Consider the following 8,942-nt stretch of genomic DNA (forward strand, 5'->3'; position numbering starts at 1 on the left):
AGCTGGGATTACAGGCACACGCCACCATGCCCAGCTAATTTTTTGTAGTTTTAGTAGAGACGGGGTTTCACCATGTTGACCAGGATGGTCTCGATCTCTTGACCTCGTGATCCACCCGCCTCGGCCTCCCAAAGTGCTGGGATTACAGGCGTGAGCCACCGCGCCCGGCCGATGAATATATTTAAAAAATCTCTGACATTATTACATGGATTAAGAAGATTCAGAGACATGAACAATATTGTTAATATTGAAACATTCTCTAGATATTAAGAATGCAGGCCACTTTATGACTTTAAATTTAGTGGGTAAGTCATCAGAAGAGTTTGATATCGTTCACGGTCGTTAAATCATGGTTCGGATGGAGTCCTTATTTAGCTAGTGAGAACATCAAACAATCACTCAACAACTTCCAAATATTAATAAATGACTTAGAAATCTTCAAAGTAATTCAATAAATCATGTGTGCTACATCTACAATGAGTTGGTAGGAAATCTTATGGCAAGTGCTATTTGGTTTATTCAAAAAATAAAATGTTAAACTTTATATGTTAGCATATAATGTTGTTAGATGTTGCCTATACTGTTTATATTAAATATTATTAAATATGTTTCACATCCCAAATAGAAGAAAGATTTGGTTCCTGTCCTCAGTAGCCCCTCAAGGATGAATACTGTTTCAGTATCTATCACTGTTTTGCAAAACTTAGTCACTTAAACAAAAAAAAAATTTTTTTTTTTTTTTTGGAGACGGCATCTTGCCCCATCGCCCAGGCTGGAATGCAATGGCACGATCTTGGCCCACTGCAGCCTCCGCCTCCTGGGTTCAAGCAATTCTCCCACCCCAGGCTTCTAAGTAGCTGGGATTACAGACGCCCACCATCATGCCTGGCTAATTTTTGTAGAGACAAGCTTTCACCATGTTGGTCAGGCTTGTCTTGAACTCCTGACCTCAGGTGATCTGCGTGCCTCAGCCTCCCAAAGTGCTGGGATTACAGGCGTGAGCCACCGTGCCCGGCCAACATTTTTTAAAAAGATTGTTCATAGGCTGGGTATGATCACTTACACCTGTAATCCCAGCACTTTGGGAGGCCAAGGTGGGAGGATCATTTGAGCCCAGGAGTTTGAGACCAGCCTGGGCAGCATAGCAAGACCCCATCTTTTAAAAAATAATTAACTGCTGGCCAAGTGTGGTGGCTCACGCCTGTAATCCCAGCACTTTGAGAGGCCAGGGTGGGTGGATCACCAGGTCAGGAGTTCAAGACTAGCCTGGCCAATACGGTGAAACCCTGTCTCCACTAATAATACAAAAATTAGCTGGGTGTGGTGGCACACTAGTACCAGCTACTCAGGAGGCTGAGGGAGAATTGCTTGAACCCATGAGGCAGAGGTTGCACTGAGCCAAGACCGTGCCACTGCACTTCGACCTGGATGACAGATCGAGACTCTGTCTCAAAAAAACCCAGCTTTGTTTAATAGTGCTAGGCCAGACACTAAGACTATCATGATGGAGGCATGGACAATAAATGTTTCCCAGGAGAGCTATGTGGGTAGGAGGTTGGCTCTGTCAGTCAGAGTTCAAGATCAGCAAAAAATAACTGACAGCAGAGGTTATGTGAGATGTCTTGGAGAAATATTAATGCCAAGTCAGCGTTTTTTTTGTTTTTTTTTGTTTTTTTTTTTCTTTTTTGTTGAGACAGAGTCTTGCTGTGTCACCCAGGCTGGAGTGCAGTGGTGAGATCACGGCTCACTGCAATTTCTGCCTCCTAGATTCAAGTGGTTCTTGTGCCTCAGACTTCCAAGTAGCTGAGATTACAGACATGCGCCACCATGCTCGGCTAATTTTTTTGTGTTTGTAGTACAGATGGAGTTTCACTATGTTGGCCAGGCTGGTCTTGAACTCCTGGTCTCACGCCATCTCACCTGCCGCAGCCTCCCAAAGTGCTGGGATTACAGGCCACTGCACCCAGCAGCAAGACTTTTTTTTTTTTTTTTTTTTTTTTGAGACGGAGTCTCAGTCTATCGCCAGGCTGGAGTGCAGTGGCGCAATCTGGCTCACTGCAACTTCTACCTCCCAGGTTCAAGCAATTCTCCTGCCTCTACCTCCCGAGTAGCTGGGATTACAGGCACACGCCACCATGCCCAGCTAATTTTTATATTTTTAGTAGAGATGGGGTTTCACCAGTTTGGTCAGGCTAGTCTCAAATTACTGACCTTGTTATCCACCCACCTCAGCCTCCCAAAGTGCTGGGATTACAGACGTGAGCCACCGCGCCCAGCCAGCGAGACTTTTAAATTGAGCACATCTTAAGAAAGAGTGTTGGCCGGGCGCGGTGGCTCACGCCTATAATCCCAGCACTTTAGGAGGCCGAGGCGGGTGGATCATGAGGTCAAGAAATTGAGACCATCCTGGTCAAAATGGTGAAACCCCGTCTCTACTAAAAATACAAAAAATTAGCTGGGCATGGTGGCGCGTGCCTGTGATCCCAGCTACTCAGGAGGCTGAGGTGGAGAATTGCCTGAACCCAGGAGGCAGAGGTTGCGGTGAGCGAGATTGCGCCATTGCACTCCAGCCTGGGTAACAAGAGCGAAACTCCGACTCAAAAAAAAAAAAAAAAAAAAAAAGAGTGTGAGCCAGGTGCTGTGGCTCACAACTGTAATCCTAGCACTTTGTGAGGCCAAGGCGGGCAAATCACCTGAGGTCAGGGGTTTGAAACCAGCCTGGCCAACATGGCAAAACCCTGGCTCTACTAAAAATACAAAAATTAGCTGGGCATGGTGGCTCATGCTTGTAATCCTAGTAACTGGGAAGGCTGAGTGGGAGAATCACTTGAACCCAGGGGCAGAGGTCAGTGAGCTGAGATCATGCCAGTGCACTCCAGCCTGGGTGAGAGAGTGAGACTCTGTCTCAAAGAAAAAAGAGAAAGTGTGCTGGGGCCAGGCACAGTGGCTCATGCCTGTAATCCTAGCACTTTAAGAGGCCAAGACAGATGGAACACCTGAGGTCAGGAGTTTGAGACCAGCCTGACCAACATGGAGAAACCCTGTCTCTACTAAAAATACAAAAATTAGCCAGGCATGGTGGCGCATGCCTGTAATCCCAGCTACTCAGGAGGCTGAGGTAAGAGAATCGTTTGAATCCAGGAGGCTGAGGTTGCAGTGAGCTGGGATTGCACCATTGCACTCCAGCCCGGCAACAAGAGGGAAACTTTGTCTCAAAAAAAAAAAAAAAAAGAGTGTGGGGGCCAGATGCAGTGGCGTACACCTGTGATCCCGGTGCTTTGGGAGGCTGATGTGGGAGGATTGCTTGAGCTCAGCAGTTGGAGGCTGCCATGAGCTATGATCACTGCACTCTAGCCTGTGCAACAGAGTGAGACCTTTTTGAAAGAAAGGAAGTAAAAAGGAGGCTGGATGTGGTGGCTCATGCTTGTAATCCCAGCACTTTAGGAGGCCGAGGCAGGCGGATCACGAGGTCAGGAGTTCAAGACCAGCTTGGCCAATACAGTGAAACCCCGTCTCTACTAAAAATACAAAAATTAGCTGGGTGTGGTGGCAGGCGCCTGTAATCCCAGCTATTTGGGAAGCTTAGGCAGGAGAATGGCTTGAACCCAGGAGGTGGAGGTTGCAGTGAGCTGAGATCATGCTACTGCACTCCAGCCCAGGTCACAGAGTTCGACTGCCATCTTGGGAAATAAAAAAAAAAAAAAAAAAGAAGGAAGAAAAAATGAAGGGAAGCAAGAGGGAAAAGAGGAAGCAGGGGAGTAAAGAGTGGACTAATCAGAAAGGGGCTAGGAATCCTGGAAGAATGAAAAGGCGGAGTCAAGAAAACAATGGCGGGCCGGGAGAGTATTGCCTTGCCAAGGATGATGCCTCCAGCAGCAGACATCCTGGGCTCAGATTTCAGCTCACTCAGTACCCTTGAAGCTATGGCTTCCCAGGTGGCTTTGCAGAGCTGAGGGTATGTGAGGAGCTACTGTTACCAGCATTTTAGCCCACCAGATGGTTCATTCATTCATTCATCCAGCAAGTATTTAGGAGTGAGCAAAACTGACAGAGTAGCCAGGTGTGGTGGCTCAAGCCTGTAATCCTAGCGCTTTGGGAGGAGAAGGCAGTAGGATCACTTGAGTTCAGAGCCTGGGTAACAGAGTGAGACCCTGTCTCTGAAATACATACATATATATATTTATATGTATTTTACATTCATATTTATATTATATATATTTTTAAAAATCAATAGAAATAACTGACAAAGCCCCTGTCCTCAAGAAGTGTATTCTCTAGTGGAGAAAACTGACCACCAAGCAAAGTAGGTAGGATGTTAGCTGGTGATGTGTATGAAGGAGAAAACGAACCTGGAAGGGAGATAGGAGTGTAGAGGGAGGGGTACAGCTTGAGAAGAGGAGGCCAGGGACAGCCTCCTGAGCAGGTGACATCTGAGTGAAGACCTGAAGGAAGTGACGGTGTGACCCATGCAGATAGAGTGGGAGCATCCCCAGAGGAAGGACCAGCACATTCAAGAGCCCTGGAGCAGAAGCCTGCATGTAGCCCAGTGTGGCTGGGGCCAAGCAATCCGAGGGACAGTGACACATGGGAAACATAGGCCAGATACTGAAGGGTCTCACAGGTTCCTATAAGGACTTTTCAATCCCTTGGTTGGATGAGAAGCCTTTTCAGGGTTTTAACAAAGAACAACATAATCGGAGTTACCCTTTTTCTTTCAAAGACCTTATTTTTTATCTTTTCAATTCCTTTTGTTTGTACAAATGTAGCAGGTACATGTGGAATTTTGTTACATGCATTGATTGTATACTGGTCAAGTCAGGGCTTTCAGCGCACCCATCATGTGTGTTGTACCCATTAACTAATTTCTCATCATCCATCCCCCACAGCCCCTCACCCTTCTGAGACTCCTACTCTACGTCCATGTCCACACATTTTTTATTACCCACTTATGAGCGAGAACATGCAGTATTTTGTTTTCTGCACCTGGCTTGTTTCACTTAAGATAATGACCTCCATTTCCATCCATGTTGCCACAGAAGACACAATTTGATTCTTCTTATGGCTGAATCGTATTCCATTGTGCATATGCGTCGCATTTTCTTTATTCATTCACCTGTTGATGGACACTTAGGTTAATTTTATATCTTTGCTATTGGGAATAATGCTGCAATAAACATACAAGTGCGGGTATCCCTTTGATATGCTAATTTCTTTTCATTTAGGTAGATACCCATAACGGGATTGCTGATCGAATGGTATTATTGTTCTATTTCCAGTTCTTTGAGAGATCTTCACACTGTTTTCCGCAGAGGCTGTACTAATTTGCATTCCTACCAACAGCATATGATAGTTCCCTTTTCTCTGCAGCCTCACCAACATCTGTTATTTTTTTGTCCGTTTAATAATAGCCATTCTGACTGGTGTGAGATGATATCTCATTGTGGTTTTAATTTGCATTTTGTTGATGATTAGTGGTGCTGAGTGTTTTTTAGGACTCTACTTTTTAAAGCAGTTTTAGGTTCACAGCAAAATTGAGCAGAAAGTACATCAAGTTCCTGTACACTCCCTGCCCCCACTCCACGCACAGCCTTCCCCGCTGTCAACATCCCCACCAGAGTGGTGCCTCGGTCACGATCCATCTGGTTACACTGGCAGACTCTAATCACTTGAAGTCCACGATTTACAGGAGGGTTTTTATATTAGTGTTTACTCTTGGTGGTGGATGTGCTGAAGGTTTGGACAAACGTCAAAGTTAGGAGAAGTTCACTTCTATTCCTAGTTTGCTAGGAGTTTTTATCAGAATGTGTGTTGGATTTTGTCAAATGCTTTTTCTGGTTTACTTTTTTTTTTTTTTTTTTTTTATGTATCCTCGAACTGTCTCCTAGGCTGGTGTGCAGTGGCACAATCTTAGCTCACTGCAACCTCCGCCTTCCAGGTTTAAGTGATTCTCCTGCCTCAGCTTCCTGAATAGTTGGGATTACAGGCGTGCGCCACTATGCCTGGCTAATTTTTGTATTTTTAGGTTTCACCATGTTGGTCAGGCTGGTCTCAAACTCCTCACCTCAGGTGATCCGCCCTGCTTGGCCTCCCAAAGTGCTGGGATTACAGGCATGAGCCACCGTGTCTGGCCTTTTTCTGGTTTACTTTTTAACAGCTGAACCTTTCCCTCACAAATCAATGCATTTGGATTCAGGGATGTATGTCACAGCCTCTAGGATTGTGATTAATATGAACTCCTCTTGAGAGAGACTCTCACCCTGATCTCTGGGTGCTCATGAAATCAGGTTCGTAGACCTGCCAGGCCAAGTTCTGCATCCTGCCTGCTGTGGTTTCTCTAGAGCAGGCGTCCCATTGTGAAGCCTTAGGGAGAACATCGGCTGTGGCTTCTCAGGATGACCCCCTCGCTGTCATGGAGCAGCGCTGCGGGCTGACCTCACCCCGTGTCTCAGGGCTTTCCATCTGCTTCTACTGATGTCTCCGCTATGTCTGCGCTGAGATCACACACACAGTTTTAGTCCTTGTTGCCGGTGGGTTTTGCTTCTTCCTTCCTTTGAAGAAGGCTGGCAGCCTCCAAAAGCTTCCTCACGGAGCGGCGTGCATGTGGGCATATGTGTGCCGTGTGGTTAAGCTCGGGCAGGATCCCGGCCACATCCCTGAGAGGCAGCAGAGATGGCTTCGGGCCCTCTGTGCAGGGCAGGGGGTTCACTTCCTCTTGAGTTGGAGAACATATCAGCTCAGCAATTCTCACTACAGTGGTGAGAAAAAGGGAAATATCAGTTTCCCAGTGTTAGCAATTACACCACAGCCAGAAATCAGTCCTCCTGATTACAGACTCCTCTAAGGAGGAACTGAAGGCTGCAAGGGCTGCATGGAAACAGTAGCCTTGGGAATAAGGTCATGAGATGGGTCTCTCTTTGTAATACACCAGAAAAACCAACCCTTTATTTTTATTTATTTATTATTATTATTTTTTGAGATGGAGTTTCCCTCTTGTTGTCTAAGCTGGAGTGCAGTGACATGATCTCGGCTCCTGCAACCTCCATCTCCTAGGTTCAAGCGATTCTCCTGCCTCAGCCTGCCAAGTAGCTGGGATTATAGGAGTGTGCAACCATGCCCAGCAAATTTTTAGCATTTTGTATTTTTAGCAGAGATAGGGTTTCACCATGTTGGCCAGGCTGATCTTGAACTCTTGACGTCAGGTGATCCACCTGCCTCAGCCTCCCAAAGTGCTGGGATTACAGGCGTGAGCCACCATGCCCGGTCACCAGCTCTTTCCTCTCATCTTCATAATACATCATCAGGACCTTCTGACTGTCCCGTCAATGTTTTGTAAGCCAGTGAACTTGCCTCTATCTCTGACTGCCAACAGCAGTCACTAAACACATCCTCTCCCTTTCCACAGGTGGCGCAGAGGCCGGGAGAGGTGAGGGAAAGGCCGAAGGTCCCATAGCCAGGATGTGGCACAACATGGAACTGAACCTACTTTCCTGCAAACAGCACAGCATAGATGAATCCTGGCCTCTTCCAGCACCAGCCTGAGCTTGGACTAGTGGAACGGTTCTCAAACCTTTCATCTCAGAAATCCTTCACACCCTGAAAATGTTTCAAGAATTTCAAAGAACTTTGGTTTATGTAGGTCAGACCTATTGACATATGCATACTGTATCAGAAATTAAAAACAGAAATTGGCCAGGTGTGGTGGCTCACATCTGTAAGCTCTGCAATTTGGGAGACTGAGGCAGGAGGATCCTAAATTAGCCCACTACAGTGGCGCACATCTGTGCTTCCAGCTACCCACGGTGGGAGGATTGCTTGAGCTCAGGAAGTCAAGACTATAGTGAGCTGTGATTGTACCACTCACTGCTTTCTAGCATGGGTAAGAGTAAGAACCCGATTCAAAAAAAAGAGATAAATTTTTGTCTGGGTGCAGTGGCTCACACCTGTAATCCCAGCACTTTGGGAGGGTGAGGCGGGCAGATCATGAGGTCAGGAGTTTGAGACCAGCCTGGCCAACATGGCAAAACCCTGTCTCTACTAAAAATAAAAAATTAGGGGAGAGAGATCCAAGATGGCCGATTACTAGCAGCTCGGGATTGTAGCTCCCAGTGAAAGCGCAGAGAACAAGAGGACGCCACACTTTCAGATGAGTTTTTTTGCTCATGGATCAGGAGATTCCCAGGGGAGGAGCCCCACAGGTCGCCAGCACGATCTTGTGGCCGGCGCGGCGGTTCCTGGTGCGGAGTGAACTGGACTGGTTCCCCTTTTGGTCGATGTTTGGAGCCCCGGAAGGCAGAGTCGCCCATTCAGCTGATTGAAAGGGGGACCCAGGAGGGAAGCCAGACCGGAGATTCCCAGGCAGAAAAGCACCAGGAGTCTTGGCACCGCTGTTCTGGCTGGCGCAGTGGGTTGCTCAGATTTCGGCGCTGGGAATCAACAAGTTGGACGTTCACTCAGAGACCTAATTTGAAAGTCGGTAATTACGACGACAGGTGGATAAATTTATAATGATGGGAAGAAAACAGCGTAAAAAGGCTGAGAATACTCAAAATCAGAATGCTTCTCCCTCCACAGGGGATCACAGCTCCTCATCAACAAGGGAACAAGACTTGATGGAGAATGAGCGCGTTCCAATAACAGAATTAGGCTTCAGAAATTGGATAATAAGAAACGTCTGTGAGTTAAAGGAACATGTTCTAGCCCAATGTAAGGAAACTAAGAATCTTGATAAAAGGTTTGACGAGGCCGGGCGCAGTGGCTCAAGCCTGTAATCCCAGCACTTTGGGAGGCCGAGGCGGGTGGATCACGAGGTCAAGAGATCGAGACCATCCTGGTCAATATGGTGAAGCCCCGTCTCTACTAAAAATACAAAAAATTAGCTGGGCATGGTGGTGCGTGCCTGTAATCCCAGCTACTCAGGGGGCTGAGGCAGGAGAATTGCCTGA

At 46.9% G+C, this 8,942-nt stretch overlaps 1 long non-coding RNA gene across 1 annotated transcript in view; it reads right to left on the bottom strand.

Annotated features, from left to right (window-relative positions):
- LOC116543552 overlaps positions 1-2,279 on the bottom strand; it is an 18,922-nt gene extending 16,643 nt beyond the window's left edge. The window contains exons 1-2 of the long non-coding RNA XR_004265611.1: positions 2,224-2,279; positions 116-119 (exon numbers count right to left, since the gene is read on the bottom strand). This is a non-coding gene — a long non-coding RNA (uncharacterized LOC116543552). The remainder of the gene's footprint in view (positions 1-115; positions 120-2,223) is intronic.
- Between the last annotated feature and the right edge of the window lie 6,663 nt (positions 2,280-8,942).

The sequence above is a fragment of the Sapajus apella genome, unplaced genomic scaffold (assembly GCF_009761245.1).
Source record: "Sapajus apella isolate SASKATOON/1434 unplaced genomic scaffold, GSC_monkey_1.0 scaffold189, whole genome shotgun sequence".
Classification (NCBI taxonomy): domain Eukaryota; kingdom Metazoa; phylum Chordata; class Mammalia; order Primates; family Cebidae; genus Sapajus; species Sapajus apella.